Below are 25,584 nucleotides of genomic sequence, written 5' to 3'. Positions count from 1 at the left end.
AGGATATTCTGTCTCTCACTATGACAGCTCCTTTTATGAGCATCAGATTGCTTGCTATGGTTACCGTATTTGTGTTATGCATTTTTCTGATTATTCAGGCACGTATACTGCATATCAGAGAACATTAGTTAAAATAAATATTTTAAACTTGTTTGTGTCTCTGTCAGATCTTACTGTGGACAGTTAAAAGAGTGTGAGCGAAAGGGTGTGTCTTGTAACCGCGATTCCTGAGACAGTCGAGAGTGCTGTGTTCTGGGGTGTCTAATCACTTGTTCCTCTGTAAGTGAGTAGGAGGGCAAGTGAGGCACTATAGCTAGTCAGTCCTGGGCTCATGGGTACTAAGGCGGCAGGATGACTCAGTCCCTATATACTAACTTCCCATAATCATATGCATAGTTCTGTGTTGGGGCAGAATCCCTGCAACACCATACTCATTCTGTATTTGTTTCAATACGTGTGGTATAACTGCTATTGCGGGGGTACCATGAGTTCTGGTATAAACGGCAGCGAAAACTATACCCCAAGTGGTACAATCCTCTATCGGGAGAGCTATCCCCATTGGCAAGCACATTATTATTTTCTGTGTTTTTCCTGCGGGCCCGTATGGGGAAATCTGCTTCAAGCTATGCTATTTTCGGTGCTAACAAATAGTTTAGAAAAAGGGAGGTCCCCTGCATGCAGGTAACTTGCCAAGAGCAAGGAAAGTACATTAAATCTCTCAAAACATATCTTGAGCAAGACAACACATAATGAGATTGCGGGCATATAACAGCACTGGTGACTTAATGAAACAATATATTAATCATAAATATACTTAAAAAAATGACAAATACTATGTTTTTATATCTAAAGTAGCAAAATATTTATTTGATATACATTAGTAATAATATTAAAATGTCATTTAAAGTTCCACTAGACTGTTTACATTCCTATTATTGTAAAGTTTACAACAGATGTTCATTACTACAGTAGTAACATCTGTAACATCCACTATGTCGTATGATTACTATTCACCCATGAATCAACATCATTGTATATAGGGAATTGTCATGCCAAATTGTTGTTACTATGCTTAATTGTTAGCAATATCAAATTGTATCAATCTCATGATCAATTGTTCTATATTACAGAAATGAACATCTGTTGTATCCTTTACAAAATAGGAATTTGAACAGTCTAGTGGAAAGTCTTTAAATTACATTTTAATAATATTACCAATGTCTTAAGGGCTGCAGTAGGGGTGGCTTGCCTATAACTTTTGCAGCGCATGGGAGGCATGGCTCACAGAGCTGTGTGCCAAGTCAACTCTTTGGATTTTCCTGCACCAAGACACACAACTTGTAGTGGCAGAGTGCATAGCCTTGGTGAGGGAGCCCTGGATTTGCACAATCAGTGCTGCAGCCCCAGAGGGCCCTCTTCAGTGCCTATGCCCTAGGTACCAGAAGTACCATTGACTCTGGACTTATAGGGGTGACTGAAGTTGTGCCAGTCGTGGTACTGTTTTGGGAAAGAGATCTGGCATTAAGAACCTGGTTAGCAGGGGCCCAGTGCACTTACAGTTCAAAATCAGACCACCAGGCATCAAGCAAAATGTGGGCGACCACCATGCAAATAGAGGCACTTTCCTACAGATCCACTGCTACAGTTTGGCTAAAACCTGGCTGCAAAGTGCCGTTTGGAGAATGCCAATCAGGCTAATAGGCCTTTAATCACTGGGATTGGATCTTACACCTTTATTATAAATTGGAATTATAACAGCTTCTCTTTATGTGTCTTCAAGGGGAGCACTCAACATAATTGCATTAGAGAAGATATTGATATACAGGGCCCAAATCCCAATCTCCGATCGATACAAATCTCCCAGAATAAGATCAAGACTGTGAGCTTTCCTCTTCTCCAGGGATGCTATCCCTCCTGCATCATCAAAAGAGAAGAACTCCTGGCTAGACACTACAGGGCTACTACTGGCCAAAGTGCAAAAATCTTGGCTAGACAGCGTCTGGTCAGTAGAAGGTGTAGAGTAAAGATTAGTGAAATGCGGAACGCAAACCTGTTGTTGAATGGGATGTATAGTCGTAGTAAAAGCTTTTAAACTGCCATGGGCAATTATATGCCAAAATGAGGACCTATATTTCCTCTTCGAAGCATCTAACAAATCCTGCCAGTTTTTATTCTCTCGGCTCTTTTTGCTTGAACCTAACACCCCTTTCTAATTACGCCTTGTACCAAAAATCTATGGGGGACTCAAGGATCTTACAGCCATTAACAGGCGAGTGTTGGCCAATATACATTCCTTGGAGAACCAAGGAGACGATTTAGGAGCATCTCTAGTAGATAGACTAACTCCCCCCTCAGAAAGAGGTTTTAATGAATCAAATTGATGTCCATTAATGTCTAATGGGAATTTCATGCACATCAACGTCCTCAGATGGTGAAAGGGCTGAGGCAAAAAGATCATAAGTTAATGCAAGCCGTGAAGGGCAAGACCGTATTTGTGGCCCCTTAAGGACCCTTCTGGAATTCCCAAGGATAGCATCACCATATACACTGGACGAATTGGCAAGATCAAAAACTCCTTTTTTAGCAATAAATGCAGGAAATTGTGATCGCTCTCTATTCTAATGGTTTTATGAAAATACACCAGACAATTCGATAATTCGAGTCAGCATTATATAATCAATTTTGCTCTTTGATGAACCCCTGCAGAACATATATGTGTCGGGTCTTGATCCCAGAACAGTAGCAAAAGACCAGAAGACCAGTATCCTCAGGAGCGAAGACAGTGCCTCAACTCTCCCCAAAGGTACAGCCACCCGTCTGTATAGGCAAAACCCCAGACAAGGAACTAATACCGCCGAGGAGAGAGGAGACAACCACAGGACCACGGTTTCTTGTAAACACCGGTAGTGTTAGTAAATCAGGAAGGGGAGTAGAAGAATGTACGAGTCTCTGAACTGTAGCACACAAAATGATAAACAGGGGAAAAAGAAACAAGGACAGTATTAAGTACAAATGATTAAACAAGGTTGCAGGTTATAACAAGGGTAAGAGCCAAGGTTGTGCACTCTCTCATACTTACACAAGCACCATACATGAGCTTTGTTGTACAACAGGTCTCCTCGAGCAAATTAACTTCATAAGAAATAAAAAGTAGATCCAGTAGCAGCTGGTATGAAGAATTACTCAGGAACCAAAGGCATACGTCTGCCTATTACACAAACAATGCAGCAACAGAGTTGAATCCAGCTTAAAACCAATTAGGAATATTTTGTTCCTCGGAGTGGTTCAATAAAGTGTTGTTGAAAAGCACAACAGATCTCCAAACTTGCACGGAACAGGCGCTTGTCTAAATTGGGGCCATTGGCTCTTAACGTACTCCCATGTTAGAGAGAGCTTCGCTAGCTTAAGAAAAGTCTTTTTAAAATGTTCAAAAAGGCAGAGCGAATTTCCCAAAGCATGCTCGCCGTTTGCAAATTTCGAAATGTCAATTACAACATAAAGGAGCGGACACTTGTCAAAAGTAATCAATCCTCGAGATAGGGAATGCAATTGCAACATCGCGTCGCAGAGGAAACACCCGTAAGCACGGGAACGGTAAATGCTTACATTGTTTGTATGCCAGGAAAGGGTCAGGAGTGAGCGCGTAACACGCGGCAGGAATTCCACAAGCGGGCGGGGTCCTTGAAGCTCCGGGCAACACAGGGAAACCTTCGGCAACTTCCTTGAGGCGAAGAGATGTGAAGCAACAAAAAACGGAAAGGTATTTAGGAGCGACAGTTCCAAAACATGACAAAGGAAGCTCAGTTAGCTTCTGGGTCCAGTAACACAGCGTGGTCCACCAAAAAATCAGTAAGTCAAGCACCGGCCATTGAGAAGGGCATCCAATTAAACCCTCTTCGCAAAGCAGCATGGGAAAGCACACCACCACTCCCTCAGAAACAGAGCTTTATGGGAGTTGTAGTGCATTCATAGGGGATAGAGACAGGGTGCAGGAAGCCAGACAGGTAACAATATGCCCTTACCAAGTCTGAATCAGACCTGCAGGTACATGCACAAAGCTTATGAACAATAGCAAATAAAGCTAGTAGTATGGCCACATCTGAGCAAGATGTTATAGGGGGAGTATTTATTTCTGGGATAGCCAGGGCCTTGTCTTCCAGTTTGGTGACTAGCATAATAGAATCCAATGGCTCATAGGTAGTGTTAAAATCACCTGCAAGAAAATTCTTGGGATTATTGTGTTGCTCGAATATGAATTTACCTTGAAAAAACAAAGACAAGAGGCGTTTGGAGAAACAGGAACAGTTGGTTTAATCGAACACTAAGGCCTGAAGTGCAGCATACAGAAATGGGGCTGCGGACTGATTCAAAGTGCATTTGTTTTGAATGTATTTTTATACATTTCTTGAAGCATCGTAAAATAATTTATAGATCTTGTTTTGGGAGTGAAAGGTGGGTCTTGTCATGAAGCCATAAATTGCTTCCACCTGATTACAAATGCAGGTGGGTCTTGACCTTGCGTGGACACAATGAGGACCAGTGGGTAATGAGTTCAGATGGGGAGTGCATGATCACTGCATGTGTAGTGTGTGCTGTGCCCTGAGTGTTCCTAACTTCATGTGGCATCTAACTTTATGGTGTTTTGGGAACGTTTGCCCCTTTGACCATGTGCGTTTTAATGAAGCCGGTCTCCTAGGACCATTGTGCTGTCGCTGCCTATCTATGGGACTAATCTGTGTATTTCCGGTTTGAGCATTGGTCCTGTTGGTTACGTGCCACCCCACCTGTGATCTGTCAATTAGTAACCTCATGCCTCGTGTGCAGGGCTTGCCTAACCATGTATTTCTGACTCAGGGTTGATAGAGAGGTCACATCATGGGTTTTGATAACAGTAATTCAATTTCGGTTTTGTACATACATGTACCATTGTGTACATCAACATAAATATTAACATTCCCCCCTCTAGTTAAATTTTCAACTACAACATTAACCCCATCCTTCATGACAGTCAGACTGTTGGGGGCTTGTCGTCTTTCAGTCATAAATATTGCTGCTTCCCTAGCTACTTGCATTCTACCCAATTCTGCATTTTTACAGCAGGAAACCCCTACTTGTAGGAAACCACACAAAAACAGTACAAAATTTAGAATACACGGAATTGACATGCACAGTCCTGTCACCCACTGGAGGAGCCAAGAAAACCAACCAAAGTACCAGTCCTGCTTAGGGGCACCTTCCTCCTTATGCATGTCCATTTGTATGTGATGCAGTGCTTGAATGTCAAGAGCCATAGTATCATTATTCCTGTCATTGACTGGGATGAGAATGCAGCGGGACACACTGATTTTGGCACACACCCCTCTTTCCATTGCGGACATCAAGTCCAACACATACCAATGTTGCATCACATCACCATGAGGCGGACGACTTTTAGTTCTTCCATAATTGCATTAAGGCCAAGCTCAACATCTTCATCAACTACTATATGGTTATTTGCAACCAGTGAAGAACGGTGTGGACCCTCCCACTTTGACTTGTGTGTCTGAAAACAGTCTGCATTTTTTCAGAATGTCCTTGAATTGAACCCAGCCAAAATAATCAGCAGTTTATTTTTCACAATCCTGATGCAATAGAATTGTTTTTTTCTTCAGTGGATGTTGGTACAACTCAGACAGATCTTCTCCAGGAAGGACGAGGGTAGAGTTGTGCTTGGTGACCAGGAAGCACAGGCCCCACAATCTGGGGATAAGCTGGGTGTAGGCGAATTCACCACACTGCCAGTAGGTATCCATCAGCAAGGGTGCCCCACTGCATGTCCGGAACATGCAATATTGCACCACAGTTCTCATTAGTGCCGAGTGGAATTGTTCCATTTCCTATGAAAAACAAGGAATACAGTGTAAGTTTCCGTACATTTGAGGGCTATACCTTCCCTTCTAACCATGCATACCTATCTATTCCAGTGGCCCATACATCCTGACAAAGGTTATCTATGTTGGTGTTTAAACCTCCCCTAAGAGACTCATTTCCCTTCGCATCATCAAGGTGGATGGCCCTACAGTGGATCTCCGTGTCTGGTGCCCATTTGTTATTAAAGAAAACTGCACCAGACACATTAAGGGCCACCCTGGGACCACAAACGGGAGCAGACATGATTGTTGCACTGGTGCAGTGGCTTTGCTACTTCCAAGAAGCTTTTTGGAGGAACCTCTCAGAGCCAAACAGTATCCTCCCCTATGGTGCCCTGCCGGCTCATTCTATTGAGCTCTGTTTGATCCTCTCTAGGATCAATGAAGACGTTTAGTGATGTGGGATTGGCCTCGTAATGGGTAACATTCTCTACTATTCTACTGGGTTCTACTCTGTTGAGTTGTATCCTGGCCCTAATCCTACATAGGTACACGTGGAGAAGGCATTTCTCTTTTCCGGGCCTATCTCTTGGGACAAGTAAAGCCTGTCTGTGCCTAATGCATGCGATATCAGCGAACAGACGAAGCATGACCTGGACACCTGATACCATGTGTTGTGTAAGAGTGTGCTGTGTAGTGTGTGTTGAATACTAGTGTTGTACTCAATGTAATTATAGGTGGCATCGTAGGGGTCTCTATGCAAGCGTTGTTCAAATGTCAGGGTGGACTTCATTGGACTAGGCAGATCTTTGGCAACATGTGAATTGAGCCACACCCACAGTAAAGAGAGGGTTTACAACTGTACAATAATACACAACTTGGGGAACATTGCATGTCTTGGGGATGGACCCAGGAAAGAAGTATGTGGTCCTCCGGTGATTTGGGAGATTTTTTTACTTTGGAAAGTTTTCCAAGAGTTTGGTGTACAGCAGTTTGATAAACGTCTTTAACTTGCACGCTTGGGTCTTTGATTGGATTATGGAAGTGGTTGCTGGAGAAATGGTGGGCTGCTGTAAGGGTGGTGCACTTTTGTGGCTCAATTTCAGACCTGTTGGATAAGAGCAGTAGTTTCTTGGTATAGAAAACATTTGCATCATTATGTACCATCATCAGTCATTCTTGAAGATTATTGTGGCTTTAGTTTTCAGGGGTGCACTTTTACATTGATATGTCTTTTTTGGGGTGGGCACCTGAAGGTATCCCTGATCAGGGTGTCCACTTCTTGGAGATAAAGGGTGTTTATTCATGGGTCATCTTAATTCTTGCTTGTCATCAGTTCTCCACCCTCACTATGATAGGAAAGGATATGTTTGGTTACGGAGTGTTTTGTCGTGTGCCTATGGATGGTCTGGGGTTTTTAACATTTTCTGAGTGTTGCTGGATGTCTAATATCCTGCCTTCCCTAGTGAGGGAGTACAGGGCGTGTCTTTGACCTACACATACGCAGGTTGTTATGTAAAGAAAAAGCGTACCGCAATTAGATGTAGTGGGCGATCACGGCATGCTCTGGGGTCACGTGTATACCCCTCTAGTTCCAGCAAGTGGCATACAGTAAGACCCTCCCTAACGGCGCCTGGTGTTTTGACTACAACTTTTCTCTGGAGAGTTCTTTGTGTGATAGTTTTGGACTTCTTTCTACGGGCATCTTGGACTTTTCCCTAGATTCTCATGTGATTTGGTTATTTCCATTATCGTTTGCCGGAGGGGGTCAGAGAGCTGTGCCGCGGCCCTCCATGTGTTTCTGATATCACGATGTCTGAGATTGGGTTTATATGCTTCCCTAGACGGCATGTAAGGACTTCTGTGTTATAAGCCTGATTGCTAGGTCAGGTAGAGCGGTGATCCTATTTTGGAATACTTCTCAAGAAGCTGTGATGGATTTTTGCAGACTCTCCTCTTCCAAAAAGAACAATTGATGGACAGAATGTTGAACAATGTCAAATATTCACCCAGTACAGAGATCTGGGCCTAAATCATTTGTTTTCTTGCAACTCATGCCATTCCAGTTTAAACCCAGCCATTTGCAAATCAGTCTTGACCCTGCTCCCCGTGGGAACAGTCCAGCCTGAACTAGCAAACCAGGTACTCCCTGAACCAGAAACAGGCATACTGGGACCAGTTTCGGGACTTCACCCCTCATCAGCTCATTCAAGCTGGCCTGGCTGATGAAGGGTGATACCCCGAAACCGGTCCAAAGATGCTTGTTTCCAGTCCAGGGGTGACCTGGCTTGGCAGTTTGGGCTGGACTGTTCCCATGAGGAGCCGAGTCAAGACTGATTTGAATATGGCTGGGTCCAAACTGGGGTGGTGTGGCGAGCAAAATAACAATGGTTTAAACCAGATCCTTGTGACTGGGGCTGAATTTTTGCATTGTTCGGCATTCTGTCCCTCATCTGTTCTTTTTTTCATTTGTCAACCTACGTGGGAAGGGTATGCCCAGGCATGGGTCCCCTGCTTACTGCACCACTAAGTTCAAGTTGGCTTGGCTGATGAAGGGCAATACCTTGACACCGGTCCCAGGATGCTTGTTTAGGGTCCAAGGAGGATTTGGCTTTGGCAGTTAGGGCTGGACTGTTTCCATGAGGAGCAGGGTCAAGACTGATTTGCCTATGGCTGGGTCCAAACTGGGTTAGAGTTGTGAGCAAAAGAAGGATGGATTAAATCCAGATCCTTGTGACTGGGGGTGAATGTTTGGTTTGTTCTAATTAGTTTAGACTTCCCACGTTAACCGTATTATAGATGCAGTGGCGATTTAGAAACAAGATATCTATTCCCTCTTTGTACTTCGAGAGGTCAATTGATATATATTTATTGCTCAATTCTGTGAACCAATCGAATATACCTCTATTGAGAAGTTGAATCCTCTTTTAAATTATTTAACTAAGGGGTCAAGAAATCACACTCGGAGGAGCTTAGCGCGTGATCAAGATGGCCGCGTGAGCCTAGAGCTCCCGAGACCCTCGCTCCCTCCGGCATTTATCCTGTCTATTATCCTGTACTTGATGCCCGGAATATTGGAGGGGAGCTGCTGCTGAGGTGAGAGCTGCTGTCCGGATCGAAATCGCCCACCGGAGACCGAAGTTATACCGCCTGGAAGTTTGTGGCCTACTCCCCGCACGGTGCCCGGGACTTGCGTTGGCACAGTGCCCGTGCACTAATTGAACAACAGCGGCCTGGCTGGGGAAGAGTCGGCGGAGGGGAGGTGTTTTCACTTTCACTTTCACTTTCGCCTTCCAGTCTCCACAGCGCCCGGGACGGGGCGTGCGTAGTGCCAGCCACTGGTTGCATGGTTGTTTACCCTGTATGGACAAGGAGATTGTCTACACGGCGGATTGCGATGTCGACCAAATCGGACGCCGAAAAACAGAAGCTCAAGAGCACCAGGCGGGGCATCTACACCCAGACTAACAACATGGACCGTTATGCCCACCAGAAGGGGTCCCCGGGCGGATCGGGCCCGACACTGGAGGCCTCGAAGGACGCGGCATCCCCCTCCACAGAACTAACCCTGCAAGATATCATGGGTGCCATCGAAGGGATGAAGTCCTCGATTGGGCAACAATTTGAGACTCTGGCACAAAAAGTGGATGCCATATCGATTGACGTCAATCTGGTTCGGGCTGACCTTGGGAAAACTAATGAGCGGGTTCAGTCCTTGGACCTCAAGACTGCCGGCCTCCTGGGCGACGTCTCCGGCCTTCAGCAGGAAGTCCGTACTCTTCGGACGGCAAATGATCACTTCGCCCGACGGTTGGAAGAATTCGAAGGCCGTGCAAGGCGCAACAACGTGCGCATCATTGGGGTCCCGGAAAATTCGGAGGAGCAGTCGGTGGACCTGTTCGTGGAGGACCTGGTGGTGAACCATCTGGCGCCCAAAGGCCTCAGTAAGTTCTTTACTGTCGAACGGGCCCATAGAGTTCCTGGCGGGAGGCCCAAGGTGGGGGCCCCTCCGAGGCCGATTGTCGCCAGGATTTTTAACTTCAGGGATCGAGATGCCATTCTGCAAGCATCGCGGATGGCCGGCCCGCTGCCATTCCAGAACACTACTGTAAGTTTCTATCCGGACTTTACCCAGATGGTGCAGAAGCAACGGCAAGGCTTCCTGGCGGTCAAGAGAAGACTACGTGAGATGGGACTAAAATATGCCATGCTTTTTCCGGCCAGGTTGCGGGTGGTGTTCGGAGAGCGGACTTTCTTTTTTGAGTCACCTGACATGGTCGGAGACTGGCTGGACACTCTGCCCCAAGGACGGACTGGTGTGGAACGCTCCGGTGGCGCAGACGGTGGTGGGGATGAACACTGAGCCAGGACTTAAGTACTAGGACTCCGGTTCCCCCGGGAGGTTGATAGTCCGGGGGGTAGCGGGGGCAATAAGGGAGCTTTTTCCTCCTCTGGGGTTCTTTTCGTAGATTAGTTTCTATAAGGGGCGACAGGCACACTGCAAGTTGGGGGGCACTTTAGAGCTTACGCAGGGGTGCAGGGTGGGGGGTAGATGGGGGTTGTTGTTGGGGTTGTTGTTGTTTTTGGTTATGCAAGGCGTAAAGATGCAAGCTTCAGTGACTCGGGTCTGGTTCCACGCGGGGGGGAGGTGGTCTCCTTACATGTTGGGATGGGGGGTAGGGGCCTCAAAATACTCAGTTGGAATGTAAATGGCTTGGGGGATCGTATTAAGCGTGGGATTGTTCTGCAATTTCTGAAGCGATGTACCCCTGATATTGTCTTATTGCAAGAGACGCACTTGATTGGTAACACGTGCTATGCACTCAATCGTAAAGGCTATAAATTTGTTGCACATTCCGGGTTTTCCTCGGGTTCCAGAGGGGCGGGAATACTAGTCAGGTCCTCTCTGCCCATTGAGGTTGACTCCACTACTGTAGACGATAGGGGACGCTTCGCGGCAGTTGCGGGACGGTGGGAGGGCAGGACGCTGGTCCTGGTGTCGGTTTATGTCCCCCCTGCACTGCAGCCCTCTACACTAGCGGACTTAGAGAGGACATTATTGGATCTCCCAGAGGGAATGTTGGTGGTGGGTGGTGACTTCAATGCGGTTGGCTCTGGCCTGCTCGACAGACACCCGCAGAGGATTTCGGGGGGGGCTCAGAAGTGGCTTCCTGATTTTATAGATACCCTTGGGCTGGTTGATTGTTGGAGACTGTTGCATCCCACACAACGACAGTACACTTTCCACTCAGGGGCGCATGGCAGTCTCTCCAGAATTGATTATGTCCTTACCCTAGCTGCGCACGCCTCCTTTGTCTCTGAGGCCAGGCACATGGCACGAGGTATTTCTGACCATTCTCCGGTGTGGATCTGTATGGATGTTGGCAGAGGAGTGGGTGGTAGGGTGGCCCCAATTAACCCGTGGTATCTTAGGGACCCTGTGACTCGTAGTGCGGTGCTTAAGGCGGTCGACCGTTATTTTCAAGAAAACCTCGGCTCGGTCACGCCGGCGGTGTCCTTGTGGGAAGCGTTCAAAACAGTGATTAGGGGTGAGGCCCTCTCCTTGATAACAGCGGCCAAGCGTCGGAGAGACGCGGAGGTCGCCCGGCTTGAGGCGGAGGTCGCAGACCTAGAGTTGACCCTGGAGGGGGAGGTCACTGCGGAGGCGCTGCACACATTGAGCCTTAAACAATCGGAGTACAGGGCCCTCGTGACGGACGCGGCCAAGGCCCTGAGTAGGGAACAGCGGGGCCGTCTGTACGACGTCGGGGACAAGGCCGGGAAGTTGATCGCGTGGCTGGATAAAAAGGAGAGGGTCAATCGTGTTGTGCCGGACCTTGTGACGGAGGATGGCGTCATGGTCACGGAGCCGGATGGCATAGTCCAGTGCTTTGCGGATTACTTCCACACGGTCTATGCCTCCGTGTCAGACAGGCCAGTGGAGGATTCATGTGAGCTCCTGCGCGATCTTGCCCTGCCTTGCCTCTCCGACGTAGACAGAGACGATCTTGATGGCGACATCACAGTCGATGAGATTGCGGGGGCGATCCGTTCTTTGCGTCCGGGCAAGGCCTCGGGTCCGAACGGCCTGCCAATTGAGCTTTACAAACTTCGACCGGACAAGATCGCTCCGCATTTACGAGCTATGTTTGTGGAGGCGCGGGAGACGGGTTGCCTCCCGCTCGACCAGCGCCTGGCAACGATCGTGGTCATCCATAAAGACGGCAAGCCCAGGAACAGGTGCAGCTCATACAGGCCGATCTCGCTCCTTAATGCTGAGCCGAAGATCCTTGCCAAAATCCTCGCGAACCGGCTAGTCAGGGTGGTCGGCGACCTGATCCACCCTGACCAATCTGGCTTCATCCCACATCGTAATACCGCGTTGAATCTTAGGCGCATTCATGGTGTGATCGCAAGGGTCGGGACGATGCGGGAGCCGGCCATGGTGGCTGCGCTCGACGCAACGATGGCGTTCGACACGGTGGAGTGGGCATACCTGTGGGCTGCGCTTGCGAAATTCGGCTTCGGGCCCGGATTTGTGGGCTGGGTAAGGCTCTTATACGAAGGGCCTCTCGCCAAAGTTGCAGTTAACGGTAGGGCGTCCCGTCCCTTCGACCTGGGGAGGGGTACCAGGCAGGGTTGTCCTCTCTCGCCGCTGTTGTTCGCTCTCGCCCTTGAGCCGCTGGCGGCCTGGATACGGTGGCACCCAGATGTGAGGGGGATTCGCTGGTCCCCCGACCATGAAGACCGCATTTCCCTCTATGCCGACGATATTCTGCTCTATCTCACCTCACCCCGGAAGTCCCTTATAGTTGTCTGCGACATATTGACTTCCTTCGGGAGGAATTCGGGGCTAACCATCAACTGGGGTAAGTCATATCTGTACGCCCTGTGTGGAGACGTTCCGGTTCCCCCGCGGAATTGCCCGATCCAGATCGCCCGGGAGGGCTTCCTGTATCTTGGAATTTATATCTCTGCCGACCCAACGGTACGGTATGAGAGAAACCTGCTCCCTCCGTTGGCGCGCCTGCGGCGGGACGTGGCGGGCTGGCGGCGGCTGCCGCTCTCCCTCCTTGGCCGTGCGGTGCTATTCAAAATGATGTCTCTTCCCCGTTTTCTCTATGCTCTGCAGAACACCCAGGAGCTGGTTCCGGCCAGCTATTTTCGGGAGGTTGAGAGTCTACAGCGTTCGCTGCTGTGGGACGGCCGCCCGCGTATAGCGATAGCAAAATTAACTCTCCCTTGGTACGACGGGGGTATCGCGCTTCCCGACGTCCGGAGATACTATTGGGCCTCCCAACTGAGCGCGATCAACCATGGAGTCTACGGTCCTGCGCTTAGCCCTGGCTTTGCTATGGACCGGTGGCTGCTGCGGGGTGGTGGCTACTATAGAGCACTCTATTCGAGGCCCCCGGCTGGGTCCCTCACGGGGCCGACCGGGGTGGCGGTGCACGTGTGGAAGACAGTCACGAACTCCCTGGGGTGGAAGGATAGGCTCACACTGGCCACTCCGTTGTTTGACTCGGACATGCTGGGGAAACTCTGGCATTCTAAGGGATTCGACAAATGGGATCTGATTGGTATCTCCAGGGTGGGGGACATGCTGACCAAGGGGCGGATTAAGTCGTTTGAAGAGCTGCGGACGGAATATGTGCTTGAGGGCACGGAATACTTCCGGTATGCGCAGGTGCGCCATGCGCTGCAGTCGGTCCTCGTTGAGGGGGAAAAGGTGCCTGAGTCCTCTCCATTGGAGGACCGGATCCTGGACGGCCATATGCCGGAGAGCACAATCTCTCTAATTTACAAAAAGCTGGTGAACGTTCGTACCGATCTCCTCCTGGGGGTGCGGGACCAGTGGACTAGAGACGGTCTTGAGCTGGACGATGAGGACTGGCAGTACGCTGTCTCCTCTCCAAAAGAGGTTGCAATCCCCGCCAGGTTGCGGCTGGTCCAGCTTAAGATACTCCACAGAGTCTATGTCACTGGCCCCCGAGTGGTCCATATGGGTTTCTCCGAGGATGGGCTGTGTAAGAGGGGCTGCGGGATGGTGGGCACCTTTCTGCACATTATATGGGAGTGCGGTGTGATTGCAGAACTGTGGAAGCGGATTCACGTTGTGATGCAGGAGGTCACGGGTATTGTATTGCACTCAGAGGCGCGGCGATGTCTTTTGAACGTGTGGGGCCCTACAGACTACGACGCTGCGCAGACTCAATGGGTGACCCTTGGTAATATGGTGGCTAAGCGAGATATTGCAAGATTGTGGGGATCCCCTAACCCGCCCACCCTGGATGCGTGGAAGGACAATATGGACTGGTGCATGTTTCGGGAGAAAACGGTGTACTGTGCGCGGGGGAGGCCCAAGAAATGGCATAAGGTGTGGGGAGGTTGGAACCAGTATAGGGGGTACATATGTTTGCCTCCTGCCACTGAACCACCAGAGGAGCAACTTTCCCCCTAGCCCCACTTCCGACTTGAGTTTTGCTGATGAACTTCGTTAGAATGTAAGCGCCTCTGCTTCTCCCTCCTCTTCTCACTCGATGGCTTGATTTGATGTTGGAAATGGGGCCGCCCCCTCGTTGGGAACTGACGCGAACGCATGATGTATATTGCCTTGCTTGTTGTGTTTACTTTAAAATTGAAACCTTTGTTCTTCTCCTGCATGAAAGTTATGGATGACTGCACATGTTGATTGACGAGCTGCCGAACCTCCGGGTTGTCGGCTGAATAGCTGTGTATCTGCAATATACGAATAAAGGTTTTTAAAAAAAAAAAAAAAAAAAAAAGAAATCACACTCGACTCTTTTTTCCTTAAGATGGTCTCAGTGGTTAGATACGACAGAGACCAAAACTTTGATGTTTAAACCACTCTTCTCCTTGTATCTCCTATCAATTATTTTGATTTGAGTTTTGAACCATAAAAATATGAAGAAACTCATAGGTTCATTTTAATAAAGGTGGATTTTACACATTGAGAATCAAGATATTTCTGTATATGTAGTATATATGTAATTGGTTATCAATGTATGTTTGCTGATTTAATTGTTGTTTTTTCCATACCCCTATTTCAATTTTTTTGTATATAAAATGAATTACCATCTTTGATACACCTGTTGATTGCATATGTTGTTCTTATCTACAGGTCGCCAGGGACTAGAGCTTCTTTTATCAGATCATTGCAGATCTTTCTGGAATTATGCTTAGACACTGCCACCTTTACAGTCTTGGGTGACTTCAATTTTCATTTAGAAGCAAATAACGACTACACCTGTCTGATTGATCACCTGGCAGGCTATGGGTTGAGTCAGATCATATCCGAGCCAACCCATCAAGCTGGGCACACGCTAGATGTTATTTTTACCAACAATGAACACATTGAAGTGGAAAGTATGCGACCAGTACCTTAGTCTGATCACACCGCAGTCTATTTTATTGCCAATATGTCAACAACTAGTAGCTGTCACAGGGAAAGATCCTCTTTGGTCAAATTACGTCCTTGGAAACTTATACAAGCAAATGACCTGATCACAGCTTTGGCAAGGAACCCTTCAGCTATAGCTGACTCCAACGCAGCAGCTATAAACTTTGAAAACTGGCTCAGTCACGCAGTAAATGGGCTGGCTCCAGAAGTAACGAAGCACCCCAGGAAAAGGCAAGCTAAGTCACTATGGTATTCAGCTGAGCTTAGACTAATCAAAGTTAAATGCAGACGTAAGGAACGTATTTGGAGATCTGACTATAGCATGGAACATAGAAAGGAGTATAAAAGGACCATAGAGGAATACAAGCCTGCTATAAAACAGATGAAAACAGTATATTTTACCTATAAAATCCAAGAGGCCACTAATTCCTCTAAGGAAATATTTAAAACCGTGTCCGTGTGACACGTTATTTGCGCCTGATCAAAACTTTGTAGATAAAATGTCTACGTTCCTTCAGAAAAAAGTTCAGACAGTCTACAATGAACTTTTGAACACACTCCAACTCAGTCTAGCCTGTCACGTTTTTCAGTGCTAAGCGACAAACAGGTTGCTGACCTGCTGTTACAAACTAAGTCCTGCTCCCCCCTAGACCCTTGCTCCCCCTACATTTTACATCTGGCTCCGGAGGAGGTCAGTGCATCCCTGACCCCCCTACTTAATGAGATCACGAGCACAGGGGTCTTTCCACAGCTCTGGAAAAAGGCCTGTATTAGACCTATTCTAAAGAAAGATACATTAGATCCCCAGGAGACCAAACATTATCGCCCTATATCTTGCCTCCCGTTGCCTTCTAAAATTTTGGAGAAAGCCATGAACCTGGAACTGATGGAGTATTTGGACTCCAACAACATCCTTGACTCCACCCAGCATGGCTTCAGATCTCAACACTCAACTGTGTCAGCACTGATTATGGCAACAGAAGAGATCTGCAAGGTGATGGGTGGAGGGGGCAGGGCTGTTCTCATCCTGCTAGATCTAACCACAGCATTTGACACCGTAAACCATGTGGTACTGTTACAGCAGTTGAAAGCAGTGGGCATTAAGGACACAGCTCTAACTCGACTTACTTCCTTTCTGGCCTCTAGGGTACAACTAATTAACTGGGAGGGTCTTCAGTCAGGAGACTTCTACCTCCCATGTGGAGTTCCTCAAGGATCAGCCTAGTCCCCGTCAATGTTAAATCTGTATGTCACACCACTAGCTAGACTAATAAATGATCATGATCTGACGCTAGTGTCGTACGCGGATGACACCCAGCTTGTGGTGTCACTCACACAATGTGTGGACATAACAGCTGAACGATTCCGCAACTGCCTCACGGCGCTGATGTCTTGGATGAATACTAATTTTCTGAAGCTCAACACAGAAAAAACTGAGGTTGTTGAGTTTGGTCAGAAACCCTCAATATGGAGCCAACTATGGTGGCCCCCAAAGCTGGCACATGCCCTGTCTTTGTGTCCAAGGCCAGGAACTTATGTTTCCTGATCGACAAAGACATAACGCTTGCCCCACAAATTAACGAAGTCACATCGGCTTGCTTTTTTACGATGAAGGTCCTACGTAAAATTCTTCCTTTCATTCCTTTCTCACTAAGGGAAACTGTAGTAGGAGCCTTAGTTCTATCAAGAGTTGATTATTGTAATGCTTTGTACATGGGAGCTGGCACAAGGCAGTTCTCCAAACTTCAGTCACTACAAAATGCGTCCGCTCAGATACTGCTGGACTTACCCAAACATCATCCGACGTCCGATGGTATAAAGCAGTTACATTGGCTTCTAGTTCGATAACGTGTGGACGTTCAGGCCCTCTGCTTGATGCACAAAGCTCTGTATGGAGGAGCGACGGATCTAAAGCTTCTTTTTTCACAGTACGTGCCATTACGCTGTCTTAGGTCCGCAAATATGGGGTTGCTATGTCTCCCCAAGACAAGAAGAGTCAGATGGGGAGGAAAGGGATTTTCATTCCAAGCGGCTAAGCTCGGGAACTCCCTCCCTATACAGATGTGACAACAACCCAGTAGGACTCTATTCAGAAAAACGTTGAAAACCTGGCTTTGTGCAAAGACATCGATCTGTTAACGCTACATGATCTGCACACACCTCAGCGCCAAGACGCCTTGGCAATAGTGCGCTTAACAAATAATCAGCCAGCCAGTTAAAAACAATTTATTTTTCTTTCCTTTTTTTTGCTGAATTATTGTGAGGTTTCCAATTTGGTGTCATTAATTGGCACCACGATTAAGATACAATTACTTTGATTAATTCACCTTGAATTAATCTTTTGTTGGCAACTTTACCTGGTTATTTTATCACCCAAGCCCCCAAGGGTTGTTTGGGTTGCTCATTACATTGTCATGTTTGCATTGCTCAGCATTCCGTCCATCATCTGTTCTTTTTGCATTTGTCTCCTCTTCCAGGCACCCCATTTCCATTCAACTACATTCTACCCAAGATTTTTGGGGCTTCTGACTCCGGCTGTAGCCAGAGACTTCCGACCGGTGACACACTGTCTTCAATGTTTTGGAGGGATATGACCCAACGAGCAAGCTTTGGATGATTGGATAACCTTGAGGAGGAGGCAGAATATTACTCAATGGAGAGTCCTGTGAGAGGCTAAAACTCATCGAATCTCGCCTGATGCGGGTAATAGACTGGGATGATCGATTGTTCTGGTAGACTCCCTACGGACTCGGCCCCATGCAGTGGTTTGTATGTACCATTGACGTTATGGGGTCTTCATCATCCCAAGTGAGCGGGAGACTTGACTCTAGTCACTGGAACATTACCTAGTTTTGGGTTTGAAAAGCGGCGTCCATTGGCCTGGAGGCTATTGACTGTGGTTGGGACCACAAGCCATTAAGGAATTTGGGTCCAGAGCCAATGGCCTGAGAATGGGGTCCTTTTGATCTGGTTATAGGAAGGAACCCATTCCAATTCGGACTAAGTTGTGGGGACCTGGGTCCCTGCTTTTTATGTACTGGATGTGGAGCTGCACTGCCCCCTCATTAGACTGCCCTTCCCCAGGGCATGGTCAGCCAACCCTGGGAGATCAGAAGCAGAGTGGGGTCTTGGCTCCCGCAGGCAACCAAATGTTGAACTCTGGTGTCAATACCTGATACAGCAGCCCTGAGTTTCCCAAACATAAGTAAAGGCATGGAATTCCTAATGTTGTTTTACACCTCTTTACTTTTGAAATGTGTGTTGAGGTATGCATGGAGTTTATATTCTGCATTTGGGATTTGAATCTACTGCGTAAGTGGGTTTTGCGATTGTGTAAAGACATTGCCTCCTCAGACAGTTACCCCTCCCTGCTGTGGTCCTTGTTCGGGCTGTGGTCCCTGTCTGTTGCTGCTGTTGCCACATGTTTGACAAACCACCTGTTCCCTGCTGTGGTAGTGCAGTGGCTATCTGACCTCATTGCAGATGAACATATGGTGCGTTCGGGTTACCTTGGACTTGGTTTTGAGGATGGAGATTCTGTGAAGACTGACCCAATTTATTGATATCTGCTCGTAATAAGCTTTTAAGTAGCATCGGTTGGCCATGTGGCCCATTCGGTGACAATAATAACATTCGCTGAGATCCAGCAGCTGCCAACCTGCCAGACCTATGCCATTTTAACGGGGTTGAAACCCTCTGGGTTTTTGTGGTGGAGCCCCCTTCAAGGCTGATGCCATTTATATGCTAGCAGTCAATGCGGCCCCCTGGAGGGAGGTCTTTTTCAATTTGTGCTGGACCAATTTTGCAGTGTCTCGCTGGGCTTGCTCCTGCTTTTCCCTGTCCTGTTCCTGTCTCTTTTTTTATTGGTGTAATATGTGGGCCTGTATTTCCCGCCAGGGTTAGGTGTCTAACTCTACCACACTGTCCAATTTGCTTTGTATTTTGGTGGGCAGCCCCTTTTTAGGTCTCGCTGAGCCCAGCGCATGCGCTGGCTCGAAGAGACATTTTGTATGTGGGCATTTCAAAGTGCTGCTGGCTGGCCTAACGCTTGCGTTCACGCGATCGGGCACGCGCGCAGCCGGCCGCCAGCAGCACTTTGAAAACTCGTGCGTCATCGCGATCGCTATCACTTTCGCTTTCAGAGCGATCGAGATCACGATGACGCACGCGCACACACAACTCCCGCTTCTCCCCCTCCCCCACCACATATTGCGTCTGCAGCCGCTCGCGCGCGGCCAACGCTTGTTCTATTTGGAAAAGCTTGAACAAATCACAAGATGGGTTTAGTTCGCAAACTTATGTGATCTTCAGACCGCGATTGTAAAATGTCTTTATACTTCAGGTCCCACATTGCTTCTCAGTGGCATCACCACCTCAGATACAGCCAGGGTCACTCAAAGCATCAGCAGGCATTCAATAGAGCTGTACTGCCCATTACAGAAAATGCACAGAGTGGACCTGCCTGACTCCAAGGCTGGATTCTGACCTAGTGATCGTGTGCTGCTAATGTCTGCCTTTATCCTTTGTCGCCCTCACCCGTTTCTTTCTCTCGTTCCTCCTACTGTTCTTTCCCTCTCCATTGTCTGCCCACGCCCTCCCCTCCTCTCCTCTCCTCTCCTCTCCTCTCCTCTCCTCTCCTCTCCTCTCCTCTCCTCTCCTCTCCTCTCCTCTCCTCTCCTCTCCTCTCCTCTCCTCTCCTCTCTCCTCTCCTCTCCTCTGTGTATCCCTCCCGCCTTTGTGATCTCTCTTCTTGTTTTTCCCTTTTCTGCTCTTTTTCACTGCTTCCATCATCTTGCCCAGGGCACTCTGTTGCAGACCTTTGATCAGACTCCATTATACCTGCTTCAACCCGCCCCCGCAGCCTCCATGTGGATGCTCGGCTCACCCAGTCCCCTGGTGACACTCCTTGACACTGCGTGCTTGTATCCGGCTCCTTTAGCGGGGTAACTGCTAAAGGAGAGCTGCATGCTCTCAGGGCTCCTGGTGCACAGGGCCAGCAGTAGGGAGCGCACAGAGCAGCAGTGTGCAGCCACACAGCCGATCCTCCGACATACACACGTGACTTCACATGCACAAGTTCTTCTATACAATGAGAAAAAATACACACAAAATTGAAATACTGTCCACGTCTGTCACTGAGTATCTCCAGTACAAAAAAGAAAAACAAACGAAAAAATAGAATAATGTAAAACGAGCGTTTAAAAAGCCTTGGGAGCACTGAGACAGTCAATATACATTTGTGCAGGGCTGACTTTAGCACAGGCGGTGCCTGGTGCAACAATGCTTGTTGGCGCCCCCTCTGTGGTGGAGGTGACCTCCTCCACCACGGATTCCCACACCACCACCACCTTTTAACAGTGCCCCTACAGTCTCCATAATCACGCTCGCTCTCAGTTTCAGATGCATTTAATTAGTTATATATCGTCACTCCTACCAGTGTAGGGTGCCAAAGCACTTTGCATTACACACATTACACAGAGACAATCAATCATACATGTGTAAATCAGTGGGGAAATGTGGCATGTGCTTGGACTGGAGAAGCACAGACTCGGAATTGAAAATAGAACACCATAGTTGGGGGTTCTCTTTAATAATATGACTCGATTTCTACCCAAATGAACCCTTTTTGCAACAATAATCTATGCTATAATCTATACTTGGCAGTGTACATGCACTTCACTGTTCTATTTTAGGATTTTAAGTTATAAACTGCAAGTAACAAAAGGATGTCTCTTAGAAAAGCAATAAAAGCAGTAACCCACTGACCTATTTACATTCTATGCACTTAGTGATCTGCATGGTACATGTTCATTGCAGCAGGCATATTTGTCATTCGAAACCTCAACTAGACAAAACTCTGATCTAACTTCAGGAAGAATGTTAATTACAGGTGTTATCTTGACATTTTTATTGTTGCCTGAAAATTGCTGGAGGCAAGGAATGTTGGATCTTTTAACACAAAAATAAACCTGCAAACTCTGTGCCCTCTGAAGTCAGCACGCGGTGCGGTGGCACCGGTCACACCGCCCTACAGCTGGCCCTGCATTTGTGCAAAGAAACCCCATATGGTTAGCCGCTATGTTGATCTGTGATTATTACTCTGTATCTTTCCTACTATGCTTTTATCTTCCCAACCTACTCTTTCTTTACCTTTCTGCCTCCATCATCTTCTGATCTTACTACCACTTATACCACCTACTCAGTCGTGGGGCAGGGTGGGGGCAAGTGGGAAGAAATTCAAAATAAAAATAAATCACTTAGCTGCCGGCTGGCCGACTTCCGCCTCTCTTCCATCCTCTTTCTGGCTTCTGTTGGAACAGGAAGCAGCATAGGCTCCCCTAAGCCAATCATAACGCTGCAATGCAGCATGGTGATTGGGCTGAGTGCTGTGGGGAATGGGGGAATGGAAGCCAGGGCATGTTCTCCATCCAGCCTGTAATGCATCCTGGGTGGAGAACATGCAAAGTGTGCTCGAATGTTTGGCCACTCCCAGTTGCCAGCCAAACATTCATGCACACTTAGGAGGGGACCCACACTCCTCCCACCTGCGCAGCCTAGCCCTACCCCTCAAAACTGCCCCAGCACAGAAAAATAAAATGATAATAACATCTCATTATTATCATTTTATTTTTCCTTGTTTGCCGTGCTGAAAGGAAGTGGGGCAACGCCCCTCCGCCTTAGCGGAGGAGTCGCCCCTGCTCCTACTGTGTCTTCATCTTCCATCTTTCTCCTGTTATTAGCCATTCTGCCCCCATTCTCATTCCTCTTTTTTACACCAATATGCTTTCCTCATGTCTCTTTCTCACCCTATTTGGTCAGCGATTATTTTATGTTTTACCTAATTCCTTCCCTCTTGCAAAACTTGCCTCATTGATCTGCGCTGTGTCAAAGGGAGAGAGCAGAAATGCGCCATTTTTGCCAAGATGTGACACACTTTTTCTATTTCCTAGCCGTGGCACACTTGTGGTTGCCTTGTGCCAATGCAGGCACCGTTGCGTCGTATCGCAAAGGTGCCTGCATTTTGATCAGGATAGTTTTTGTGCAGGAAGGACTAGATTCCTACACAAACAACATTCCTTAAAGGTGTATTCCTCTTCATTTAAAGAGGAAGTAATGAGGATAAATAAAGATATTTCTCCTCATTATGCCAGTCCCGGGTAGGCACACCATTTTAGTGCAAACTCAGGTTTACAGACATTAGTAAATCTAGACTTGCGTCAAAATACAAAGGTGGATGCAGCGGGAACACCCATGTTCCACCTAGGTAACACCTGCCCAATACAGGGTTACACAAGGAAGAGCGAGGTGCTGTATTGTGTTACTTTGTGGGTGACAAGTGTCCCAAGGCCACCCATTTGCAAGGTGACCTTTGCAAAGCCATGCACATTTTTTTAAAATATTTATTAATTAGCTTGGCTTTGCAAAGGTCACCTTGTAAATGTCACTTTAAAGATGTCTCAGGCCTGCCATTGCAGCCTGTGTGTGCAGTTTAAACTGCCATTACGACATGGCAAAATAAACCTTTTGCCAGGCCTAAACCTTCCTCTTTAGGTCTCGCCTGACCCAGCGCATGTGCTGGTCTGGCGAGACTTATTGAGAGGGCTCCGAAAAGTGGTACCAGGCCAGCCTAGAGCTACAGTGCATGTGCACAGGCGCGCGCGCCGCGCTTTACCGCGATTACTTTCGGTTTCGCGGCCGCTTTGCATAGCCAATAGGTCTCGCTTTTGGGACCTTATAAGTATTTAGTTATGCAACTGTTGCATGGCTAAACACTTATAAGGTCCCAAAGGCGAGACCTATATGCCAATGCTTGTTGAGGATGTTGTAGAAAAAAGCAACCTGGGAGCCCATATCAGTCCAAGGCTGGACTGTCTCTTGTCCCCATTGTCCCCTCATTCTGTCTAGAAAGTCTGTTATGGTCTTCTCAGGCTTCATACACTCTACCAGCAATCCTCCTACATCTGGGGGATCATGGAATATTTGCCTCAGGGCCATCCAGATTGGATGTCTGTATGAATTGAATGCAGCCCCATCATGCTCGGTGTTTGTCAGAGTAACTGCTTGGATGCGTGCTTGGGGGAACACTGTGTTAGTCTGCTCTCCGATGAGACTGCTTTGCAGACTTTTGGCATCATCTATTGATAGGTTTATCTGCTAGTGTTCTTCTCGAAACATGAAATCAGTTTTCCCCCATCCATCGATGGCAGTAGTTTGGTTCTGAGCCCTTCCTTATCCATCTGGCCCCAATGCACATAGATGGTCCTCCATCGGCCCTTCTGCAGTAGTGGGTATATTTTGGCTTGGGGCAGCACTGCACATTTCCCTCTAACATAATGCTTGAATTTCCTTAGCCAATCCTGTATGTAGGGGAAATTCCACTTGGGATCGCCCCCTCCGTGCTGGATACAGTCTTCTGCAAAAGCCATGTCCTCAGGTTCAAAGGATCCCTCCTTTGGCCAGGGCCTACCATACTGACCCATCCTTTTGGTCAAGTGGGCTAGCAAGTGGCAAAATGGTTGTGCAAAGATCTTGCCTTTCTCTCCGGTCACTATGTCCCTTGGGGTCAGTTTGTCTAGACCGCACATTCGGGGGATGCAGTGGATGTCTTCATCGAATGCTTTCCTCATGCACACATAAAAGGTGCCATGCTGCTACTCCCACGTGATAATTGATGTTGTGCCAGGCTACCTTGATCCCTTATTACCTGGTCAGCCCCTCTCTTACGCTGATGATCTGTTGAGGTTTGGGCAGACTCCTCTTCTACACCTACCCCACTCTCCACAGGTGGAGGGCGTGTTGCTCTGTTCTCTCATCGAGTTCCCAGAGTGAGAGCTCTCTCTCTCTCTATCCTTAATTCACACCTCTCCTCTAACTCCCACCTGTACTGTCTCCTTTGTTCTGAGCTAGGCACGGCATTTCTAGGTAGAAATACACCCTCAAACTCGCTTTCTGTTGCCCCCTTGGCTGCCTGAGCATACCCTGTGGCTCCCCCTTCATCGTCTGATCCCAGAGGGTCACCTAAATGCATTCACCATGGCGAGTGGGATTGCATGTACTCTGTGTCATTGGGGTTCAATGGGTTCAAGCGACACGGATGGAAGGGTTGAGCTTCGGGGAGCTCTAGCACAGGGCTAGAGTGATGCTAGGATTGCCTGGGACTGGGGGCCCAATGGCCTTCATCGTCTATGTTGGGTAGTTTGTTGTTTGGTGTAGGGCACCCCAGCTCCCTTGGCTGGTCGATTGGTGGAACTTAATGATGGGATGGCAGGCATCAGAAAGTGCTCCTCTATTCTTACTTATGGTGGGGGAGGATTGTCAGTCTGAGCCTCCTCAAAGACAGCCATAGTTCCAGCTGTGCCTCTCTCCTGGTCTTCTTTTGTCCTACATATTTGGTCTGAATATGTGTTGTTGTGTGTTCGATTATGTTGGTCTCTAAGGTTCCCCCCTGTGGCTTGGGGAACGCGTGTGCCTTAGTGTATGTATGCCATTCGTGACAATGATTGCTAATTTTTTAAAATCTTTGTGGGGAATCCAGTTTGCATGTATTTTAACGGCGACTCCATGATAAGTGGGAACTTTTTAAGGGACTGATGGGTTCTAACTTCTCAAGATCAATTAATATTTGATTCTACTCTGACAGTTGGAGAAATAAATACATGGGATTACTGGTTTCAACTACCTATATGATCTCAATACTAACTACACAGCTGCATTAGGATAGACATTAAACACAACAAAAAATGCATATGAAGGATCACAACCTGAAGGAAAGTGCAATGGTTAGTTTAAACCGTGTGAATTCAACAGAAGAACAGGAGATAAGGAAAAAACAGTATGAAATAATGATGCCTTGGGGGGCGTGGCAAAACCGGCGGCTAAGATGGCTGCTTGGTAGAAAAGCTCCGGAGGGCGATCCGGTTCATCTGCATTTTCCCCACATGATCGGAATGTATATCGGCCCAACAGCATAGTGCCGGCCAGCGGAATGTGCCCTCTACCAGCAGAGCCGAGTTTCAGTTTTCAAATGGCCGGAATGGCGGAGTTACAGCCCGATACGACTGCATCGGGAGGAGCCTGCGGCTGTGCGGCCTGGCGCCTTTCCTGGACTGGGGCATAAATGAGGCCCTGTCAGCTAATGAACACTGGAGGGGTGTCCCAGCCCTAATGCAGTGAATGGCGGTGCTTCAGCAGAGACTTTGCCCCCTCCCACTCCCAGCTCTCCAGCCCGGTTTCACCTGATTATGCTGCCCGGCCTCGCGCCCTCTCCAAGACCACGCAGGGCCAGCCTACCACCTCTGGCAGGGGTGCGAGTGT

The 25,584-nt window shown here is 47.9% G+C and overlaps 1 long non-coding RNA gene across 1 annotated transcript in view; it reads right to left on the bottom strand.

Moving 5' to 3' along the window:
• Positions 1-3,843, bottom strand: part of LOC146798449 (uncharacterized) — a 120,164-nt gene extending 116,321 nt beyond the window's left edge. Inside the window, exon 1 of the long non-coding RNA XR_014969165.1 lies at positions 3,080-3,843. This is a non-coding gene — a long non-coding RNA (uncharacterized LOC146798449). The remainder of the gene's footprint in view (positions 1-3,079) is intronic.
• Positions 3,844-25,584: the final 21,741 nt, after the last annotated feature.

This window comes from Triturus cristatus, chromosome 9 (assembly GCF_964204655.1).
Source record: "Triturus cristatus chromosome 9, aTriCri1.1, whole genome shotgun sequence".
NCBI classification, from domain to species: domain Eukaryota; kingdom Metazoa; phylum Chordata; class Amphibia; order Caudata; family Salamandridae; genus Triturus; species Triturus cristatus.
Note: the sequence above shows the minus strand (reverse complement) of the source record. Positions and strands in the feature narration are given on the sequence as shown.